This window comes from Pseudophryne corroboree, chromosome 4 (genome assembly GCF_028390025.1).
Source record: "Pseudophryne corroboree isolate aPseCor3 chromosome 4, aPseCor3.hap2, whole genome shotgun sequence".
NCBI classification, from domain to species: Eukaryota; Metazoa; Chordata; class Amphibia; order Anura; family Myobatrachidae; genus Pseudophryne; species Pseudophryne corroboree.
Window position 1 is genome coordinate 689,951,640 of NC_086447.1, and position 22,555 is coordinate 689,974,194.

Below are 22,555 nucleotides of genomic sequence, written 5' to 3' on the forward strand. Positions count from 1 at the left end.
AAACAGAAATAAAACAGTTTTAAAAGACAATAGCGTACTGTTCTTACCTTCCGGTTCCGGATTCCACCAGCACTCCTACAGCGTAGCGATGCAGATGCTTATCTAGTCAGCACTACCGTATCCCTCACCACCAACACGGATACGAAGGGATACACCTTCCCGCCCTTTGCTGACAGATAAAGTCTGCTTGTGTTCGCTAGAGCGGATATGTGGAGGACGGACGAGCCGCCAATTGATAAAGCTAATTGTTTATCTTATAACATTCACTATATATTGGTAAGAGACTCAGTACGCAATGGGCGTACGGGGTACCGTAATGGTACGCTACTAGCGTAGCGGACGCAGTGCCCACAAGAGGAACACAAGCGGCGCAGACGCTCACAGGATGACACACAGTAAACCTTGTATGAAACACACTGAAAGGCTAGCTTATACTGTAAACCTTGGTCTTGTAATGTTAACACAAAGTAACGCTGATTAACCTCTATTACATAAAAGCTGATTGAGCGATTGAGACGCTCAGAAACCCTCTATACTAGCTAGAGAAACACACTTTGCTTAGGTTCCAACACCTTTACTAACGAGATTTAGCTATGTAAAAAGGGGAAAACAGTTAACATCTTATACACTACAGCACTAACATAAAACACCTAAACAGAATAACTGAAAATATACAATATACAACAATGTCTTAATCCTAAACAATAACAGAGAGAGAGAGAGAATATGGCAAATACAAACAGAGAATAAGTTGGTTACAGAGAATAACTTACACACTGGGGAATGATCGCCGCGCAGTCCTGGAACCAGCTCTCTAGTTAGTCAATGATGAAAACCGTTGTGGAGAGTAGACTGAGCTGGCCCTGGCTGGCTGTTCTTATATACACTACATACAGTACACTACAAAGGGTCCTACAATCTCATTGTTCATTGGACACAGGAATCTGTCTTCACATTATAACAAAAGGTCATAGGTTGATTCGAACAGGTGGGCTGCGACTATTTCAAGTTGCTCAGGTGGGAGGGAATCTCAGGATTCCCGCTGCATGGATAATGAACTGCAAATACAGTAAATGTCCATAAACTTCTTATAAACATAACTATTCGCAGGAGCGATTAATCTCTTTCAAACCAACACCGGAATGTTACTAATAATATACTCTTCCGTTACATACTAAACACCATTGCTCAAAGCCTGTCTGACCCTTCGTATCATGTAAAGAGGGATCTCTCTGTCCATGAACCAGTTACACTAAACAAACTTACTGATATTATTAAAGGGACCATAACCTATAAAATACACTATTTGGATTAACTATGTAACGATCGAGTCGCCCGCCAGACGCACACAAACTCTACCGTAAATGCACATACCACGCGCCTGAGCGCACGACCGTGGAGGCGTCGTCACGCAACTGCGAATATGCGCACGCACGGGAGAGAATGTGCACGTGCAGCGGGCAAGCGCATGGGGTTAGTACAAGGCATCATAGGTCGCTATATTTTTCGACTTTGACACCAACGTTCGTGATTGGTTGTGTTTCAGAAATAGGAGTGTCTGTGTTCAACCATATAAATACGCCCCAAACCGTGGGTTTAGTTAGTGGTGAGGAGAGCTGTGGAGGTTGGTGAGTAGTGTTTTTTTGGAGGAGTATTTTTTGCGAGTTCTGAGTGTAGTATTGTGTTTGAAAGTAGTCTTGTCTCTTTTTGGTTTGTCTTAGTTTTTGTCCTAGTTTTTTTGGGGGGGTCTCTTGTCAGTGTTTGTTTGTTTGTGTGTGTTGTGTAGTGGAGGAGTGTGTTGTTTGTCTTATTATTTTTCAGTGTTAATTGTTTGTACACGTAATTATGTCTGATTCAGAGGTGAGTGAGGTGGAGGGTGTGAGTGAGGGGGAGGAGGTTGGTGAGGTGGAGGAGGTGAGTGAGAGTGAGGAGGTTAGTGAGGTGGAGGAGGTGGGTGAGGTTTCTGCTGCAGCCTCGAGTGACAGTCATGCAGCTCTGCAGCCACGCACCACTACTAAGACTGGGCGGAATGTTAAATTTACTTATGCAGAGAATGTGGTATTGGTGCCTGAGTTGATGAAATATCAGCGTCAGCTATTTGGTCCTGAGTCCGCCAAGGTGCCATCACGGAAGAAGACGTTGTTGTGGGCTAAAGTTGTTGCTGCTGTTAATAGTGAGGGGGTGGTCAAGCGGATGGAGGACAAGTGCTGCAAACGGTACTACGACATCAAGATCCGTGTGAAGTCAAAAATGGCCAAGGAGGCGAAGTCGGCTTGCCAGACCGGTGGTGGACAGCCCTTCATTGCCAGAAATCTGGACTACGAGGAGCCCATGCGGAGCTTAATACCTCATGAAGTAGTGTCAGCAACCCATGTCAGTGATTCCGATCGGCTCAGGAAAGATGGTGAGCATGTGTTTTCTTAATAACATTGTCAAACATTAGTTATGTATGAATGTATCTAGAAAATGTGTGTCATGTGACGTAGCGCATTACTACCATATTCAAGTGCACGTTACCAAAACCATTGTTTTTGTTAATGGCTAATCCAAAAGCCAATGTAGCATATAACAGTATTATATGTGATGATTTGGAATTTTAAAAGAAGTAATTATAGCATGTGAATTATTTAGTTTGTGTGTCATTGAATTTTAAAGCAGCAAGATTGTCCTTCAACACATTTTATTGTAAAAAAACTTGGACTCTATTTTTTTTTCAGTTAGCCAAGTGCAATGTTAACAAAACAGTGGTTTACATGTTAGAGGCTGGAGTAGTCCTAAGACAATTCACAACCAGTGACATATGGCTCATAATTAGAACATAATGTAATAATGTTAACAGCAAACACACTATTTTGTGACTCATTTGGAGCCTGTATTTGTACCCTGCCACAACACTGCTTAATCAGTTACATTAATATTACGATGTTTAATAATTATCTGCAATGCTTTCCTAAATGTATTGGTGATATTGTGCTAGTGTGTTTTTCTTTGTGGCCCATCACAGATGTTTATCAATATATCATATTTCATTAAGTACATTAGATTATAAAAGCAATATGTGTGTGATTTGTAGTGTGAGTGTATGTATTTGTAATGTAGGCCGATGTTTGTGGCCTCTACATTATCTCCTGCGTTGCACTTTACAGAGTGCATATGGCTATTGTGCAATATTGTTGTGTTCGTGTGTGTGTGTGTGTGTGTGTGTGTGTGTGTGTGTGTGTGAGTGTGTGTGTGTGTGTGTGTGTGTGTGTGTGTGTGTGTTCTCAATCTCAGATTAACTAATAATGTCTTAGTAAATAATAATACAGCACACAAAATAATAAGTTGGGGTCATCTTTATAAACATAATGGCTCAAATGTTGAACAAATGCATTATCCAAATTCCAATTATTTTATTTTTTTCATGATGTACAGTGTTGAAAAAAAGCACAACTGCTCGCCCTACAGTCAGTGCCATGACATCTGATGATGATGAAGCTGCGGAAGCAGGTAAAGTGCCCATTGTAGTACAGGTTATGTTTGTAAAGGAATGGACATACAAATTTTTACACTTAAATCCTAGGTCCCTCAATACAAGGCTTGAGCAGCACAAGAGGCCCTCCTGACCCACACAAAAAATGGACACATGTGCCACCAAAGAAAGCAAGGTCGGATGTCCAGTCCAAACCACAGCAGGCTACACCACCACGAAGATTGTCAGTAGTTTCTTCTGTTACTCCACTCCAAATTTTGGACACAACTCCAAGACGCCAACCACACTCCCCTCATCTTGATGGTGATTAAGAATCTATAACCAAATATAATAATAGTCATCTCTTAATTATCCATTAAATTAAAATCATAAACTGGCCACACAGGCCAAGCACCAGTGGCGTAACTACTGCCCCCGCAGTCCTCGCGGTGGCTTGGGGGCGAGGGGCTGCGGGGGCGCCACTGACTTTGCACAGATTGACATGCGGACGAGCGTCCGCATGTCAATCTGCTGTCTCCTTCCCTCCGCTGCTGTAAGGAGGGACACGGAGCGCACAGCGCGCGCCTCCCCCGTGTCCCTCCTGGCTCTCCGGCCGGTCTAATAAAGAAAGTGCCGTTCGTGAGCTCTGATTGGCTCACGAACCGGCACTTCCTTTATTAGACCGGCCGGAGAGCCAGGAGGGACACGGGAGAGGCGCGCGCTGTGCGCTCCGTGTCCCTCCAACACAAAGGAGCGGGGGGGGGGGGGGGAGCAGGCACTGTGGGGGAATATCTGGCACTGGGGGCATATACCTGGCACTGTGGGGGAATATCTGGCACTTTGGCACTGGGGGCATATACCTGGCACTGTGGGGGAATATCTGGCACTGGGGGCATATACCTGGCACTGTGGGGGAATATTTGGCACTGGGGGGAGCAGGCACCGAGGGGGCATATGTGGCACTGTGGGGGAATATCTGGCACTGGGGGCATATACCTGGCACTGTGGGGGAATATCTGGCACTGGGGGGAGCAGGCACTGAGGGGGCATATGTGGCACTGTGGGGGAATATCTGGCACTGGGGGCATATACCTGGCACTGTGGGGGAAATATCTGGCACTGGGGAGAGCATGCACTGAGGGGGCATATGTGGCACTGGGGGGGGGGTATATTTGGCACTGGGGGCATGTACCTGGCACTGTGGGGGAATATCTGGCACTGGGGGCATATACCTGGCACTGTGGGGGAATATCTGGCACTGGGGGCATATGTGGCACTGGGAGCACGGCCCTAGCAACAAGCACTACCCCCTAGCAACGAGCATGACACCCAGTGCATGAAACCCCTGGCAACGAGCATGACACCCAGTGCATGAAACCCATGGCAACGAGCATGACACCCTGAGCATGAAAACCCCTGGCACCATGCATGGAACCAAGAGCATGAAACCCCTGGCAACGAGCAGGTAATTTAAAATAAGATTTTACTTACCGATAAATCTATTTCTCGTAGTCCGTAGTGGATGCTGGGGACTCCGTCAGGACCATGGGGAATAGCGGCTCTGCAGGAGACAGGGCACAAAAGTAAAAGCTTTAGGATCAGGTGGTGTGCACTGGCTCCTCCCCCTATGACCCTCCTCCAAGCCTCAGTTAGGATACTGTGCCCGGACGAGCGTACACAATAAGGAAGGATTTTGAATCCCGGGTAAGACTCATACCAGCCACACCAATCACACTGTACAACCTGTGATCTGAACCCAGTTAACAGCACGATAACAGCGGAGCCTCTGAAAAGATGGCTCACAACAATAATAACCCGATTTTTGTAACAATAACTATGTACAAGTATTGCAGACAATCCGCACTTGGGATGGGCGCCCAGCATCCACTACGGACTACGAGAAATAGATTTATCGGTAAGTAAAATCTTATTTTCTCTGACGTCCTAGTGGATGCTGGGGACTCCGTCAGGACCATGGGGATTATACCAAAGCTCCCAAACGGGCGGGAGAGTGCGGATGACTCTGCAGCACCGAATGAGAGAACTCCAGGTCCTCTTTAGCCAGGGTATCAAATTTGTAGAATTTTACAAACGTGTTCTCCCCCGACCACGTAGCTGCTCGGCAGAGTTGCAATGCCGAGACCCCTCGGGCAGCCGCCCAGGATGAGCCCACCTTCCTTGTGGAATGGGCCTTGACAGATTTAGGCTGTGGCAGGCCTGCCACAGAATGTGCAAGTTGAAATGTGCTACAAATCCAACGAGCAATCGTCTGCTTAGAAGCAAGAGCACCCAGTTTGTTGGGTGCATACAGGATAACAGCGAGTCAGTTTTCCTGACTCCAGCCGTCCTGGAAACCTATATTTTCAGGGCCCTGACAACATCTAGCAACTTGGAGTCCTCCAAGTCCCTAGTAGCCGCAGGTACCACAATAAGCTGGTTCAGGTGAAACGCTGACACCACCTTAGGAAGAAACTGGGGACGAGTCCGCAGCTCTGCCCTGTCCGAATGGACAATCAGATATGGCTTTTGTGAGACAAAACCGCCAATTCTGACACTCGCCTGGCCGAGGCCAGGGCCAACAGCATGGTCACTTTTCATGTGAGATATTTCAAATCCACAGATTTGAGCGGTTTAAAATGTGATTTGAGGAATCCCAGAACTACGTTGAGATCCCACAGTGCCACTGGAGGCACAAAAAAGGGGGTTGTATATGCAATACTCCCTTGACAAACATCTGGACTTCAGGAACTGAAGCCAATTCTTTCTGGAAGAAAATTGACAGGGCCGAAATTTGAACCTTAATGGACCCCAATTTGAGGCCCATAGACACTCCTGTTTGCAGGGAATGCAGGAATCGACCGAGTTGAAATTTCTTCGTGGGGCCTTCCTGGCCTCACACCACGCAACATATTTTTGCCACATGTGGTGATAATGTTGTGCGGTCACCTCCTTCCTGGCTTTGACCAGGGTAGGAATGACCTCTTCCGGAATGCCTTTTTCCCTTAGGATCCGGCGTTCAACCGCCATGCCGTCAAACGCAGCCGCGGTAAGTCTTGGAACAGACATGGTACTTGCTGAAGCAAGTCCCTTCTTAGCGGCAGAGGCCATGAGTCCTCTGTGAGCATCTCTTGAAGTTCCGGGTACCAAGTCCTTCTTGGCCAATCCGGAGCCACGAGTATAGTTCTTACTCCTCTACGTCTTATAATTCTCAGTACCTTAGGTATGAGAAGCAGAGGAGGGAACACATACACCGACTGGTACACCCACGGTGTTACCAGAACGTCCACAGCTATTGCCTGAGGGTCTCTTGACCTGGCGCAATACCTGTCCAGTTTTTTGTTCAGGCGGGACGCCATCATGTCCACCTTTGGTCTTTCCCAACGGTTCACAATCATGTGGAAGACTTCCCGATGAAGTCCCCACTCTCCCGGGTGGAGGTCGTGCTGAGGAAGTCTGCTTCCCAGTTGTCCACTCCCGGAATGAACACTGCTGACAGTGCTAACACATGATTTTCCGCCCAGCGAAGAATCCTTGCAGTTTCTGCCATTGCCCTCCTGCTTCTTGTGCCGCCCAGTCTGTTTACGTGGGCGACTGCCGTGATGTTGTCCCACTGGATCAATACCGGCTGACCTTGAAGCAGAGGTCTTGCTAAGCTTAGAGCATTGTAAATTGCTCTTAGCTCCAGTATATTTATGTGGAGAGAAGTCTCCAGACTTGATCACACTCCCTGGAAATTTTTTCCTTGTGTGACTGCTCCCCAGCCGTTCAGGCTGGCATCCGTGGTCACCAGGACCCAGTCCTGAATGCCGAATCTGTGGCCCTTTAGTAGATGAGCACTCTGCAGCCACCACAGAAGAGACACCCTTGTCCTTGGAGACAGGGTTATCCGCTGATGCATCTGAAGATGCGATCCGGACCATTTTTCCAGCAGATCCCACTGAAAAGTTCTTGCGTGAAATCTGCCGAATGAAATCGCTTCGTAAGAAGCCACCATTTTTCCCAGGACCCTTGTGCAATGATGCACTGACACTTTTCCTGGTTTTAGGAGGTTCCTGACTAGCTCGGATAACTCCCTGGCTTTCTCCTCCGGGAGAAACACCTTTTTCTGGACTGTGTCCAGAATCATCCCTAGGAACAGCAGACGTGTCGTCGGAGACAGCTGCGATTTTGGAATATTTAGAATCCACCCGTGCTGTCGTAGAACTACTTGAGATAGTGCTACTCCGACCTCCAACTGTTCTCTGGACCTTGCCCTTATCAGGAGATCGTCCAAGTAAGGGATAATTAAGACGCCTTTTCTTTGAAGAAGAATCATCATTTCGGCCATTACCTAGGTAAAGACCCGGGGTGCCGTGGACAATCCAAACGGCAGCGTCTGAAACTGATAGTGACAGTTTTGTACCACGAACCTGAGGTACCCTTGGTGAGAAGGGCAAATTGGGACATGGAGGTAAGCATCCTTGATGTCCAGGGACACCATATAGTCCCCTTCCTGGTTCGCTATCACTGCTCTGAGTGACTCCATCTTGATTTGAACCTTTGTATGTAAGCGTTCAAATATTTCAGATTTAGAATAGGTCTCACCGAGCCGTCTGGCTTCAGTACCACAATATAGTGTGGAATAGTACCCCTTTCCTTGTTGTAGGAGGGGTACTTTGATTATCACCTGCTGGGAATACAGCTTGTGAATTGTTTCCAATACTGCCTCCCTGTCGGAGGGAGACGTTGGTAAAACAGACTTCAGGAACCTGCAAGGGGGAGACGTCTCGAACTTCCAATCTGTACCCCTGGGATACTACTTGTAGGATCCAGGGGTCCACTTGCGAGTGAGCCCACTGCGCACTGAAACTCTTGAGACGACCCCCCACCGCAGCTGTTTGTACGGCCCCAGCGTCATGCTGAGGACTTGGCAAAAGCGGTGGAGGGCTTCTGTTCCTGGGAATGGGCTGCCTGCTGCAGTCTTCTTCCCTTTCCTCTATCCCTGGGCAGATATGACTGGCCTTTTGCCTGCTTGCCCTTATGGGGACGAAAGGACTGAGGCTGAAAAGACGGTGTCTTTTTCTGCTGAGATGTGACTTGGGGTAAAAAAGGTGGATTTTCCAGGTGTTGCCGTGGCCACCAGGTCCGATGGACCGACCCCAAATAACTCCTCCCCTTTATACGGCAATACTTCCATGTGCCGTTTGGAATCTGCATCACCTGACCACTGTCGTGTCCATAAACATCTTCTGGCAGATATGGACATCGCACTTACTCTTGATGCCAGAGTGCAAATATCCCTCTGTGCATCTCGCATATATAGAAATGCATCCTTTAAATGCTCTATAGTCAATAAAATACTGTCCCTGTCAAGGGTATCAATATTTTCAGTCAGGGAATCCGACCAAGCCACCCCAGCGCTGCACATCCAGGCTGAGGCGATCGCTGGTCGCAGTATTACACCAGTATGTGTGTATATACTTTTTAGGATATTTTCCAGCCTCCTATCAGCTGGCTCCTTGAGGGCGGCCCTATCTGGAGACGGTACCGCCACTTGTTTTGATAAGCGTGTGAGCGCCTTATCCACCCTAAGGGGTGTTTCCCAACGCGCCCTAACTTCTGGCGGGAAAGGGTATACCGCCAATAATTTTCTATCGGGGGAAACCCACGCATCATCACACACTTCATTTAATTTATCTGATTCAGGAAAAACTACAGGTAGTTTTTTCACACTCCACATAATACCCTTTTTTGTGGTACTTGTAGTATCAGAAATATGTAACACCTCCTTCATTGCCCTTAACAAGTAACGTGTGGCCCTAAAGGAAAATACGTTTGTTTCTTCACCGTCGACACTGGAGTCAGTGTCCGTGTCTGTGTCGACCGACTGAGGTAAAAGGACGTTTTAACGCCCCTGACGGTGTTTGAGACGCCTGGACAGGTACTAATTGGTTTGCCGGCCGTCTCATGTCGTCAACCGACCTTGCAGCGTGTTGACATTATCACGTAATTCCTTAAATAAGCCATCCATTCCGGTGTCGACTCCCTAGAGAGTGACATCACCATTACAGGCAATTGCTCCGCCTCCTCACCAACATCGTCCTCATACATGTCGACACACACGTACCGACACACAGCACACACACAGGGAATGCTCTGATAGAGGACAGGACCCCACTAGCCCTTTGGGAAGACAGAGGGAGAGTTTGCCAGCACACACCAAAAACGCTATAATTATACAGGGACAACCTTTATATAAGTGTTTTTCCCTTATAGCATTTTAATATATATAGTCATATCGCCAAATAAGTGCCCCCCCTCTCTGTTTTAACCCTGTTTCTGTAGTGCAGTGCAGGGGAGAGCCTGGGAGCCTTCCCACCAGCATTTCTGTGAGGGAAAATGTCGCTGTGTGCTGAGGAGAATAGGCCCCGCCCCCTTTTCGGCGGGCTTCTTCTCCCGTTTTTCTGAGACCTGGCAGGGGTTAAATACATCCATATAGCCCCCAGGGGCTATATGTGATGTATTTTTAGCCAGAATAAGGTACTATCATTGCTGCCCAGGGCGCCCCCCCCAGCGCCCTGCACCCTCAGTGACCGCTGCTATGAAGTGTGCTGACAACAATGGCGCACAGCTGCAGTGCTGTGCGCTACCTTATGAAGACTGAAAAGTCTTCTGCCGCCGGTTTCTGGACCTCTTCACTTTTCGGCATCTGCAAGGGGGTCGGCGGCGCGGCTCCGGGACGAACCCCAGGGTGAGACCTGTGTTCCGACTCCCTCTGGAGCTAATGGTGTCCAGTAGCCTAAGAAGCCAATCCATCCTGCACGCAGGTGAGTTCACTTCTCTCCCCTAAGTCCCTCGATGCAGTGAGCCTGTTGCCAGCAGGACTCACTGAAAATAAAAAACCTAACAAAACTTTTACTCTAAGCAGCTCTTTAGGAGAGCCACCTAGATTGCACCCTTCTCGGCCGGGCACAAAAATCTAACTGAGGCTTGGAGGAGGGTCATAGGGGGAGGAGCCAGTGCACACCACCTGATCCTAAAGCTTTTACTTTTGTGCCCTGTCTCCTGCGGAGCCGCTATTCCCCATGGTCCTGACGGAGTCCCCAGCATCCACTAGGACGTCAGAGAAAAGTAATTAGAAGCCTTACTGTAGAACTTAATGTGTAATGGGCATTACGATGTGTGGCATAATGTATCACGGACATTGCGGTGTGTGTCATAATGTGTCAGGCATTACGGTGTGTTGTATACTATATTACGGGCATTGTGGTATGTGGTATAATGTCTCAGGATCATTGTGGTGTGTGTCATACTGTGTCACAGACATTGTATGTGCTATAATGTATCAGGGGCATTGCAGTGTGTAGCATAATGTATAACGGGCATTGCGATTCCTGTCATAATGTGTCACAGGCATTACGGTGTGTGGCATAATGTGTCGGGGGCATTACAGTGTGTGCATATTGTGTCATGTGCATTATTGTGTGTGGCATAATGGCTAAGGCCATTGCAGTATGTGGAATAATGTATACTGGGCATTACTATAAGGAGGAAAAATGACAAATAATGTAAGGGGCATGAATCAGGATTATTTTTCTTTCCTGTGGTGGCTAACTACACATATGAAAAGAAAGGAGAGACAAAAGAAATCCTTTTTGGGAGCACTCTTATTTGTAATTAATAAAGATCAATCAGAACAGTATATAGTAGGATGATGTGATAATGAATAATCTAAAACTTAACATTTATTCTGTTCCCATTAAAATATCGACCGGTACGGTCCAATGTGATTATGATCTCTATCTTAGTTTGTAAATAAGAGATAGAAAGGTGAAATATAAAGAATAGTGAGAGTGAGCAGCATAGAACTGCTCCACCAGTGTTATTCAGATTGAAAGATAGGTGATCATCTTGGTGATATCCACAGTGCCTGGTATTCCTAAGTGGTCCCCCTTCAAAGTACTAGCCAGGTCTATCCTATCAGCTTCCGAGATAGAAGATCGGGCTACTTTCAGGATAGTACGACCTTGAATAGTAAAGATGATATATGAAGGAAGAGAGAACCCACTTCTGCTGTCTGTACTCTGCCTGCTACACGTTACTGAATCAAATGGCCCCAGGCTTTTCCAGATGAGAGAGTGAAGAATTCGAGGGACGAATAGGCCCGAGAATAAATAAGCGTCCTGGGTTTTTTAAAAGAAGGAAGCCTGGGACAGGGAATGGGAGAAAGGGGGAGGGGAGGGGGAGATAGAGCAGGTAGCATAGCAGCATCCTATAGGAAAAAGGGGAGGAGAGTTACCTGGGAGGTACAAAAGACCAGGAATGCCAGGCAGGCTCCCTCTTTTCATGCTGATCAAGGATCCAAGAAGGCAGCTCCTGGAATCAAGGAAGGAATAAGTACACTTTGATTATTAATCCTCCCCGCGCTCCCCCTCGCCTGAACTGCAGGTAGAACCACACTGCAGGCGCACCCCGCAATCCACATCAAATACCCTCCATACACTGTTTTAGTGCAAATAGATACAGACCCTTACACTAACGCTGTATAACAGCCAGCGTCCACCCCGCAGCATGCCCAGGCTTAAGAGGATTTCCCCCCCCCCCCGGCGTCTCATACAAACGGACGCAATCACGGCCACGCCAGCGCGCGGAACTGCAGCTCCAAGGGCCCCGGCCGGTGACGGCGGGACCACCGCCCGCTTCACCCCTCCATAAGTGGCTAGCACGAGGCGGGCTCCGGCGCGCCAGCCCACAGCCCGTCGCAGGGCACGCCCCCCCCACTTCCGGCGCCGAGCGATCGCGTCACGCTCGGCGCTGCCCAGCAACCGCACATCCCGGCTCCAACGGGTCAGGCCGCACCGCCGGAGCCCGCGATTTCACCCCGCGCCCGCCGCCCGCTTCACCCCTCATTCCTGGCTGGCGCGCGGCGGGCCCGAAACAGGCTCCGGCGCGCCAGCCCACAGCCAGCCGCAGGACACACCCCCGCCCCTTCAGGCGCCGAGCGATCGCGTCACGCTCGGCGCCGCCCAGCCGCCGCAGCAGCAGCCGGATGTCCCAGCTCCGGCGGAACAGGCCCCGCCGCCGGAGCTCACACGCACACCCCCCGCGTCACGGCACACTAACAGCACGTACCCACACATGATGGGACGGGCACAGCAGCAGCAGTATAGCACGGCTCCGGCGGGACAGACCCCACCGCCGGAGCCCGTGAGCACACCCCCCCACACAAACTTTCCACCCACAGCTTACACGAGGCATCCACCCCCCCCGCCTCCCACACGCAGGCATCACAGGCTGTGTTTGCACAGCCAGAGCAAGTAGGATGGGGGCAGCAGCTTGCAGCGCTCCCCTCCCCCTCTGGTGGCAGGCAGGACAGCACTTCCCCACAGCCCATTATCCGCAGTGGGCAAGCTGCTGGCCCACCGCAGCCCACTCCACCGGGTATCAGCCCCGCCATATCCGCAAGGCTGCGCGGGCGCTAGCCAGTACCAATACCCATATCAATCAGCCAGCCTATTTATTAATTCAATTTATTGGGTTGTTAGTTAATCATTTATTTCCATAAATTTTCCCTTTTCTGTCATGTTACTTTGTAATATGGTACTTTTCCCTTTCACTTACTGTACTTACTTACAGATGATCAGACTACTCGTCTCGTTTCTCCTTACGGCTTAGCTTCGGGGGGAGCCCACGCGAAACTTGGCAATCTAATGATTCCTTAGGATGCACGCAGAGGGACCACCCAGATAAGTATCATGTATTTACAGGCTAGGGGTATGGCTTCTGCGCTGTGGCTTAGTGGGTTAAAGCGAATGTCTGGTAAGCAGGCCTCAATGGTCAATGAACATAATGAGTGAAAAGTCCAGCACTGTCCATCAGTATAATCGTGACGTTAGGGCAGGAACTTTACTATACGTTCTCCAGTAAACTGCAAATAAATTGTATGTGGAAGCCTAAGATAATCACTCCAGCCTGGGAGTTTGTTTTAAAAGACAAACGCATGGGAAGCAGATCATATAATAGCAGGATGGGACATTCAGCTGCTGCAGGGAGAGCAAACCCCACATCTAAGCAGCACTCCCCTTCCCCGTTGCTAATGCTTCCCTCATAAAAGCTTTGCTCTCACAGTAATACACTAGCTTCCCCCTTCTTAATTACTGATAGCATGTCCAGCAGACGCTATCTGGCTGGGGGGTTATCTTATCTCCCCTCCTCCAACAATGGTGGTGGTTCCCTTTCATCTTCTCCCCTGCACATAACCCCTCCCAGCAGTGTGACCAGTGTACAGTATACGAGGGAGGGGGTGTAAAAATAAAAATACATAAATAAATGAAATAAAAGGGCAGGGGGTGCTGGGTAGAATTACAGGGTTGTGGGAGTTATTGCAGCGCATAGTGTGTAATAGTGTCATAGTAGACAGTATAACATGGGTCAGTGGTTACATTGCAGAGTCAGTATTAAATTACAGCGGATAAAGTATGATAGGGTTATAGTATGCGATTGATGCAAGGTCGCAGAAGTGCAACGGCATGTATATATTGCAGGGTAGAATAGGTACTAGTAATGCTGCTTTCACATCGCAAAACCTGCTTTTAAAATGGTAATTGAAACGGTTCTTAAAACGGGTCTGAGCAGTTAAACCCCTTTCACATCTCATGTTGTAACCAGCAAATTACCATTTCATTACCTTTTTGGTACCTTTCACACTGAACCCGTTTCACCCATAAAAAACAGTGGTTGTCATTATAAATGGACTTTTCTAGCCCACACATTATTAATAAGTATTAATTAATTAATTATTAATAATTTTGGATAGTAGTACGATGGAACCCAGCAGCTTGAAGCATTTTGCTATGTTTTTATATATGAGGGTATCCTTGACTGTCCCAGTAATTTGGCAGCAGATTTCCTCATCCCATCTGATCCTAAAGCAGCTCCCTCACCTCTTCATCACTCCAATTAGACATTTTTATAATGGCTTTGCAGTCTAAAAGTTTATAAAGCCACTCTCACATGTGTCTCCTGTGTTTTCCAAGCTGTTTTCTGGTTGTGGCTGCAGACATCACACATGGAGACAGCCTATGACCTGCTGGGACTTGCAAATACCGTTTCAGACCCTTTCACACTGCACAGTGAAATGGGACTGAAACGGGTAGGACCCTTCTTTTTACCGTTTCAAAATACCTGTAGTTTGAAAACGGTAAATTGAAGGGGACCCTTTCACATCGCAGTTTGACCCGTTTAGGAAGCCAGTTAAAACGGCAAAATACCAGGTACGGGCTGCGGTGTGAAAGGGGAAGTATACGAGATAAAGCAAATCAGCGATGTCATTGCCGCATGGGTATATTACAGGGTACGGGTCGTACTAGGTATACAGCGTAATGATTACTGAGGGCATTGCGGCAAGAGCATATTTCAGCATCATAGGTATACTAGCGGGCTAATATAAAGCTTAATACCGGATCGAATGGCCGGGGGGTATTTTGCAGATTATAGAGGGGAATAGCGATAAATTATACAATATAAGGCAGAACAGTCATCGCATTGCCGTGAACATGTATTATTGCATTGATAGTAGGTATATAAGAACAGTATAATACAGATCAGTGTGGGACAGTCACGCACCATAACGTTCATATTAGCAAATTTTTCGGTATTACCCGTGGCCTTAGCTCGATTATTATTGTATTGCAGTTAGTGGGAAGGCGTCACAGGCGATTTGCAATGCCTGGCACAGTCCATACATTAGAAAAATGCCTGGGTACACAGAGCGTAACGATGCAGTAACAAAAACCAAAAATAATAATAATAATAATAATAATAATGAATAAATAAAAATAAATAAAAAATAGACAGGCCACGATTTGCATAGCGCGGTACAGCCCAGCGCTACGCAGTACAACTTCCACTGTGCTAAACGCATGGTTTAATCCCCTGGCATTGTATTATGTGGTATATAGTTATAATGATAACCGCTTAGTACAAAGTAGCGTGTTATATAACCTGAGTGTCATACAAAAGGCAGGCCTGGGAGACAAAGCAAGTAGCGATAGCGATCTCAATAGGAAAACCATCAAAGCTGCTTTGGGGAATGCGCAGTATTATGTTCACTTAGGTAGCAGAATAGCAGAAACGCACCATTTATGGGGCAATGGTTAGCATTACGGTCTCACAGCACTGAGGTCATGGGTTCAATCCCAGTTCTTAATTCATATTACATTTACTAGCTATGTCTTTAAGCGCTGAATAAGTTTGTTCCATAACCAAACGGTCATACAAAATGCAAGGCAAAGCAAGTAGCCGTAGCGATCACAGTAAAAACCCATCAAAGCTACTTTAGTGAACGTGCAATATGATGGTCACTTATGGTATCATAATAAGGTAAACAGGACAGAAGGAAAAGGAAAGCCAAAGGTCCAGGCGCAAAGCGAAGGTTTAAGGGCTGAATAGTACCTCATCTCTGCATAAAGTAGGGGTCAAGGCTGCATGTGCCTTAGCGGTATACGGGATAACGTAGGACAACTATAGTCTGGCGCAAGGCATGAATATCAATTCAGCGTAAACGCACCAGTTATGTGGCAATGGGTAGTATTACGGCCTCACAGTGCTTAGGTCATGGGTTCAATCCAGTTAAGAGCATTCTTTGTGGAGTTTGTATGCACTCTCGGGTGTCTTATTTCATATGACAGTTGCTAGGTATAGATCATAGGGCGCTATATGATGAGTATACCTAACCGGATTGAACCCGTTAGGATGTAGAATTTGTTTTTATTTTCGGTGGAGGCACCATCAGGATGTAGAAATTTTTTATTTTCGGTGGTGGCACCGTTAGGATGTAGAAATTTTTTATTTTCGGTGGTGGCACCGTTAGGATGTAGAAATTTTTATTTTTATTTTCGGTGGTGGCACCGTTAGGATGTAGAAATTTTTTATTTTCGGTGGTGGCACCGTTAGGATGTAGAAATTTTTTATTTTCGGTGGTGGCACCGTTAGGATGTAGAAATTTTTTATTTTCGGTGGAGGCACCGTCAGGATGTAGAATTGTTTTTTTTTTTTATTTGCGGTGGTGGCACCGTTAGGATGTAGAAATTTTTTATTTTCGGTGGAGGCACCGTCAGGCCATTTGAAAGTGTAATTATCAACTGACAAGACATGGCAGTATTGGCACGTAAGGGGTTGCCAGCGGGCGAGATCAAAAAGCTGGGCAGGTAGAAATCAAGAGCGTACAAGGTATACTTACGCGCGGAAAAGCAAGACTAGAAGGCAGCTCGGCGTCTTTCGCGAAACCCAAGGCCTTAAGCTGCCCGCCATAAATGGGGGAATGAAGGACTTTTTCCAATTTTGCCCTCAAACAAAAAGAGGTTTTGTGGTTTTCACCTTCATATGGGTCGCGCGAAAGTTCGCACCATAGGTCCGCATACAACAGGGGGTAACGATTATTTGTAATTCTACTTTTCAGGAGTGCAAAAGGTCTAGGGGGCAGCGATCTAGGAAAAAGCAAGGGGAGCGAGCTGATTACGGCAATTCAAGCCGACATACAATGGATGAAGGGCCGGTGGCCTAATACACGGATCACATGGTCCGAGATAGTCCTAAGGGCACAGGGGGGCCCGGGGTTACAAAGGGTCAGAAGAAAGGTGAACAAGGCGGTAGCCCGTCTCTTAACGGGAGAAGGCGATACGATCGCCAGGCACCCGTTGTTGAGGTACGGAGAGGAAGGGCTGTTCAGGCAAGACGGGGTACACCTGACCGAGAAGGGTTTAGCTTTATTCTTGGGCGACATAGCAGAAAGCGTCAGTGGGAGGCAGGAGGTAGCAGCGGGTGGCGGGCCTGGGTTCTAGGAACCAGGCTATGGCGGCAAGCAGTGCTCCTCGGCAGTCTGTAGTAGCGCAACGTCGGTTGGCCGGCACTTCCCCCAGATACTCGGTGAGTTTGTCGTGGCCTCAAGGGCCGACACGGTCGTCATCTTAAGGGTGGACCGGTGCTATGCCAATGGTGGGAAGTGGTACCGCTCAGCTAACTTGCGCAAGGGCGGGACTTAGGTTCCGCCCCGTTGTTTAATTTAGAAAAAATTAATATGTAGGCTGTAGCCGGGGGTACGCACTGCTTTCTCGCCACCCACTTATAGAGTTCCAATTCTAATTCGATCAATAAATTTGGCTGTGACCTTTTAAATCGCAATGCAGTTGTCCGAGTGTTTATTGGGGAGAAAAGGGGGTAGGGGGTGAACGGCGAGGGCGTTAATAAAATCAATGGACGGCTTAAAGAATTCGAGGGACGAATAGGCCCGAGAATAAATAAGCGTCCTGGGTTTTTTAAAAGAAGGAAGCCTGGGACAGGGAATGGGAGAAAGGGGGAGGGGAGGGGGAGGGGGGGGGAGATAGAGCAGGTAGCATAGCAGCATCCTATAGGAAAAAGGGGAGGAGAGTTACCTGGGAGGTACAAAAGACCAGGAATGCCAGGCAGGCTCCCTCTTTTCATGCTGATCAAGGATCCAAGAAGGCACCCACCCTCCCGCCCAGTTGGTAGGGCAATTGGCCCTGGTGATTAGGAATTAAGATTTGTTTGTTATTTTCGGTGGTGGCACCGGTAGGCCAGTCCAGAATTTTCATTATCACCAGGGCAAAGGTGAGGTAACTGGAATTTGAAATTAAGTTTACGTCCGGTGGAGGCACCGTCAGGCCAATTCGGTCTTTAATTATGGTCTGGCAAAAGAGGTCCAGCAGGCGCGGCAAGCAGTGCTCCTCGGCAGTCTGTAGTAGCGCAACGTCGGTTGGCCGGCACTTCCCCCAGATACTCGGTGAGTTTGTCGTGGCCTCAAGGGCCGACACGGTCGTCATCTTAAGGGTGGACCGGTGCTATGCCAATGGTGGGAAGTGGTACCGCTCAGCTAACTTGCGCAAGGGCGGGACTTAGGTTCCGCCCCGTTGTTTAATTTAGAAGAAATTAATATGTAGGCTGTAGCCGGGGGTACGCACTGCTTTCTCGCCACCCACTTATAGAGTTCCAATTCTAATTCGATCAATAAATTTGGCTGTGACCTTTTAAATCGCAATGCAGTTGTCCGAGTGTTTATTGGGGAGAAAAGGGGGTAGGGGGTGAACGGCGAGGGCGTTAATAAAATCAATGGACGGCTTATTGGAAAAGAGAGCCATCACCTGTCTTATATTGGAATAAATAGTCCTTTCCCTTGGGTATAGGACAGAAAAAAGAAAAGAAAGAACCACTTCTGCTTTCTGTTGTGACGGCAAAATATAAGTTGAAAAGGGCAGAGCCCTTGTCAACACTGCTGTCAGCCAGATGAGAGAGTGGTAGAAAGAGGTACAGCTCGAAATAGAGTATGGGGAGAGTCAATACTGAGTAACTTAGTTGGAATACTTCATTCAAAAACCATCCCAATTTTGTATTATAGCTGATCACCTCTAAGTTTACTAGGCAGGTATGCACAGGGACAGCAATAATTAAGCTGATATAACTAGATCGACTAAATACACACTTAGGTTATGTAGGCATTAATCAATCTGCATATAATAGTGGTTCCAATTAGAAACAATCAGATTAAATTAGCAAAATCTGTGGGGATAGACAAGATCATATTCATCTAGAAAACAATTAAGGAGGTGGATCGTTGAATAACAAAAAAACCAACAAAAAAACACTGGACTCTCACATGAAAAAAATGAATAATAGTATAATATAAATGAAACAATGTTGCAGAAAAGTCTTCAAGCAAAAAATCTGCAGAATAAGGTCAAAGACTCATTGGTCAGTGAATTAAACCTTCATTAAATAGCACAGTGCTGCAGAGGCTATATCATCAAACATTGTATGCTAATTAATTGATTCGAAGGATCATTGTCCTCTGCTAGCACAGCTGCAAATTGAATCTATAAAATTCTGACACATTCATTAATTAATATAAACAGTCATAGATTAATACTTTCTGCAGGAGAAAATAGCACAGTGCTGCAGAGGCTATATCATCAAACATTATTATGTTAATTAATTAATTCAAGGGATCATTGTCCTCTGCTGGCATGGCTGAAAATTGAATCTATAAAAATTCTGATACATTCATTTGTTGATATAGACAGTCATCAGGGGCGGAACTGTGGGAGGCAGTGGAGTCGGCTGCCGCCGGGCTCCTGACCACAAGGGGGCGCATCTCCTCCACTGTCTCCCGCAGCCTGAGAACTGCGCTGCTATTGTGGACGGAGGAGCAGTCACTGACACGGAAGCTGCCTCCTGTAGGGAGAGATGGCACTGGCTGCAGCTAGGGGGAGCTCCAGAGCACAGCTCCTCTTCTAGCCAGCCGAGGGAAGCTCTCTGCTCCGTCAGCCTGATGATGAAAGCCAAAGGTAGACACTGTGTGGGGGGTAGGGGAGAGGTGTATTTGGGGGGAAGCACTGTGTTTTGTGTGTGCTTGTTTTTAAGTGAGGTGTGTGTGTGTTTTTAATGAAAGTTGTGCATTCAAGTAAAAGGCATGTGTGTGAGTGATGTGTGTGTGTGTAAGTGAGAGACATGTGTATGTAAGTGAGAGGCATGTATGTGTGTGTAAGTGGGAGGCATGTGTATGTAAGAGAGACTTGTGTGTGTAAGTGAAAGAGACGTGTGTGTGTGTGTGTGTTTAAGTGAATGAGGCGTTTGTGTTTTTTTTATATATATATCTAGTGTTCACGCTAGGTGTCTGCACCTTTTTTTAGACAGATGAATCCCACCCTGCCCGTTTTTGTGCGCCCTACCAACCCGCCGTTTTCTGCCTGCCGTACCCCGCCACGCCGCCAGACCCAGCCGTGCGCCGCCGGACCCGGTAAGCACATGAGAGTCCCCCTGGGCTAAATTAACCTTGTAAGTATTTTGCAGCTGTAAACTTCAATCTCAGTGCTCTCTACCTGGTGCAGTGTGCCTCAGTGCTCTCTACCTGGTGCAGTGTGCCTCAGTGCTCTCTACCTGGTGCAGTGTGCCTCAGTGCTCTCTACCTGGTGCAGTGTGCCTCAGTGCTCTCTACCTGGTGCAGTGTGCCTCAGTGCTCTCTACCTGGTGCAGTGTGCCTCAGTGCTCTCTACCTGGTGCAGTGTGCCTCAGTGCTCTCTACCTGGCGCAATGTGTATAACGTGCTCTATCTGTCGCAGTGTGTAGGAGGTTCTATCTGGTGCAATGTGTATTAGGTGCACTACCGTGTGGTGTAATGTGAATTGCCACTATTATGAAACAACGCCGCTAGATTTTTGGAGCGCGCCTTCGGCGCGGACTGTCCATGTTTTGGCCCATAGGTATGGGAGCACCAAGCATTATAGTATGTACCTAAGTTTGCCCATCCCTCCCCGTGATCAGCACCCTGCCGTAAAAAAAATCCTACAGTGAACACTAATTATATCGGCACACCACTGCGCCAAAGCATCTCCATCGAGACCTGCTGGCGGGTGAGGGAGCACTGTAGGTGTACTATAATGGTATGCTGGTGTCTGTTTTATTGTAATAACTGACTTGGTGTGCATCCACTTTGTATGTGTATCTATATTACTACTGGGAAAGGTACCTGAGCACGCTGCTACTGTTCACCCTTAGTGCCGGATAGCTACATATGGTATGTGTGTGTATGTGTATATGTAGGGGGGCACCAACATTTATCATGCCTCCGGGCGACTGGGACGAACTTACGCCACTGACAGTCATAGAGTAGTACTTTCTGCAGAAGAAGAAAGTGCAACAAAAAAGTAAAGTGAAACAATGTTGCTTCAAGTACAAAATCTGCAGAATTAATTCAAAGAGTCAGTGAATTAAACCTTCACTAAATAGCACAGTACTGCAGAAGCTATAATATCAGACATCATTATGCTAATCAATTAGTTCAAAGAATCAATTGTCTTCTGCTGACACTGCTGACAATTGAGTCTATAAAATTCTAAAGCATTCATTTGCGGATATAAACAAACATGGAATGGTGCTTTCTGCAGAAGAAGAAATTGCAACCTATAAATCAATCAAATGTAAAAGTGCACCTCATTATTATTAATTTTATATAGGGACAGCAGGCGGATAGTGTAAACTAATAGGATTGCTAGATATATGTATTGATACATTAGTCCTGCAAAAGGATATATGTGGAAAATCCCTATTTGTCCTCAAAGATTGAGGTGCGCTGTGGAGAGAGGGAGGGGGAAGCGAGGTGAATGCCGCCGTGAGTAAGTATTTATAAGGTGCGAGACAGTATGTTACCCAACGCCGCTCCAAGCCGCTTTGGATGCCGGCGTGTGTCAGTCTCCTCCACTACTCCGGCCGGCTCCCAGCTTCTCTCACTCGCTCACTGTGGTGGCTAACGTCTGGGCGTGCAGGTTGCAAAACTGGGGTATAAGGTAGTCTTTTCCTGCAATGCCACGCCCCTTTACGCAAAGCCACGCCCATTTCAACAAAGCCACACACCCTTTTTGGCGGCACGCGCCGTGGGCGTGCGCATATGTGTCCCTTTACTAGTGCCAATTATGGGGGGTATGGGGGGGGGGGGGTGCCGAAGAATTTTTTGGCTTGGGGGAGAAAAATTTCTAGTTACGCCACTGCCAAGCACCCATACTTACCGAAGAACAACAACAAACATCAAATGGAAACAAAGTGAATTTGCCTTTTCCGCATCCAGTAAAGATATGTATGTCCACTTCAGCCATACAATCGCAGATTGTCTTGAAGATGCTGCAACATAAACAGATATGTAAGCTTGCCAAAGAGTAAGGCTGTAATCCTCGGTTTTACATGTGTTTTAGACCAAACATTGCCTCCAACATGCAACAACATTACTATATTTTTGGCTAACACAGTAAAAGCCAACACTTTATGTAAAAACACACACATTTCTCGTGGAGTATGTATGATATACCAGACAAATCATGTGCTTGCTTTCACAATGAGGTAACCAGCAACATTTTTAAATTAAGAGGCATACGGTTTAATTTAAGTTAGGAGTGATGTTGTTGCAATGCAGTATATGTACAATCAGCATTCAAATACATGTGTACAATGTTATTTGGTTTGGATTAATTTTAATAACATATGGATAACTAACCAAAAAATTATTGTCCTCCCAGAATCAAGTAATGCTACCAGCATCCCTCCGCAACACCAGCAACACAG

General features: G+C 47.2%; 1 long non-coding RNA gene across 1 annotated transcript; it reads right to left on the reverse strand.

The window, feature by feature from the left end:
* Positions 1–3,348: 3,348 nt before the first annotated feature.
* On the reverse strand, positions 3,349–22,112 carry LOC134911698 (uncharacterized). Its single transcript, XR_010176775.1, has 3 exons — positions 22,006–22,112; positions 11,730–11,806; positions 3,349–3,787 (listed from the first exon to the last, which is right to left on the reverse strand). It is a non-coding gene; the product is annotated as an uncharacterized LOC134911698 (long non-coding RNA).
* Between the last annotated feature and the right edge of the window lie 443 nt (positions 22,113–22,555).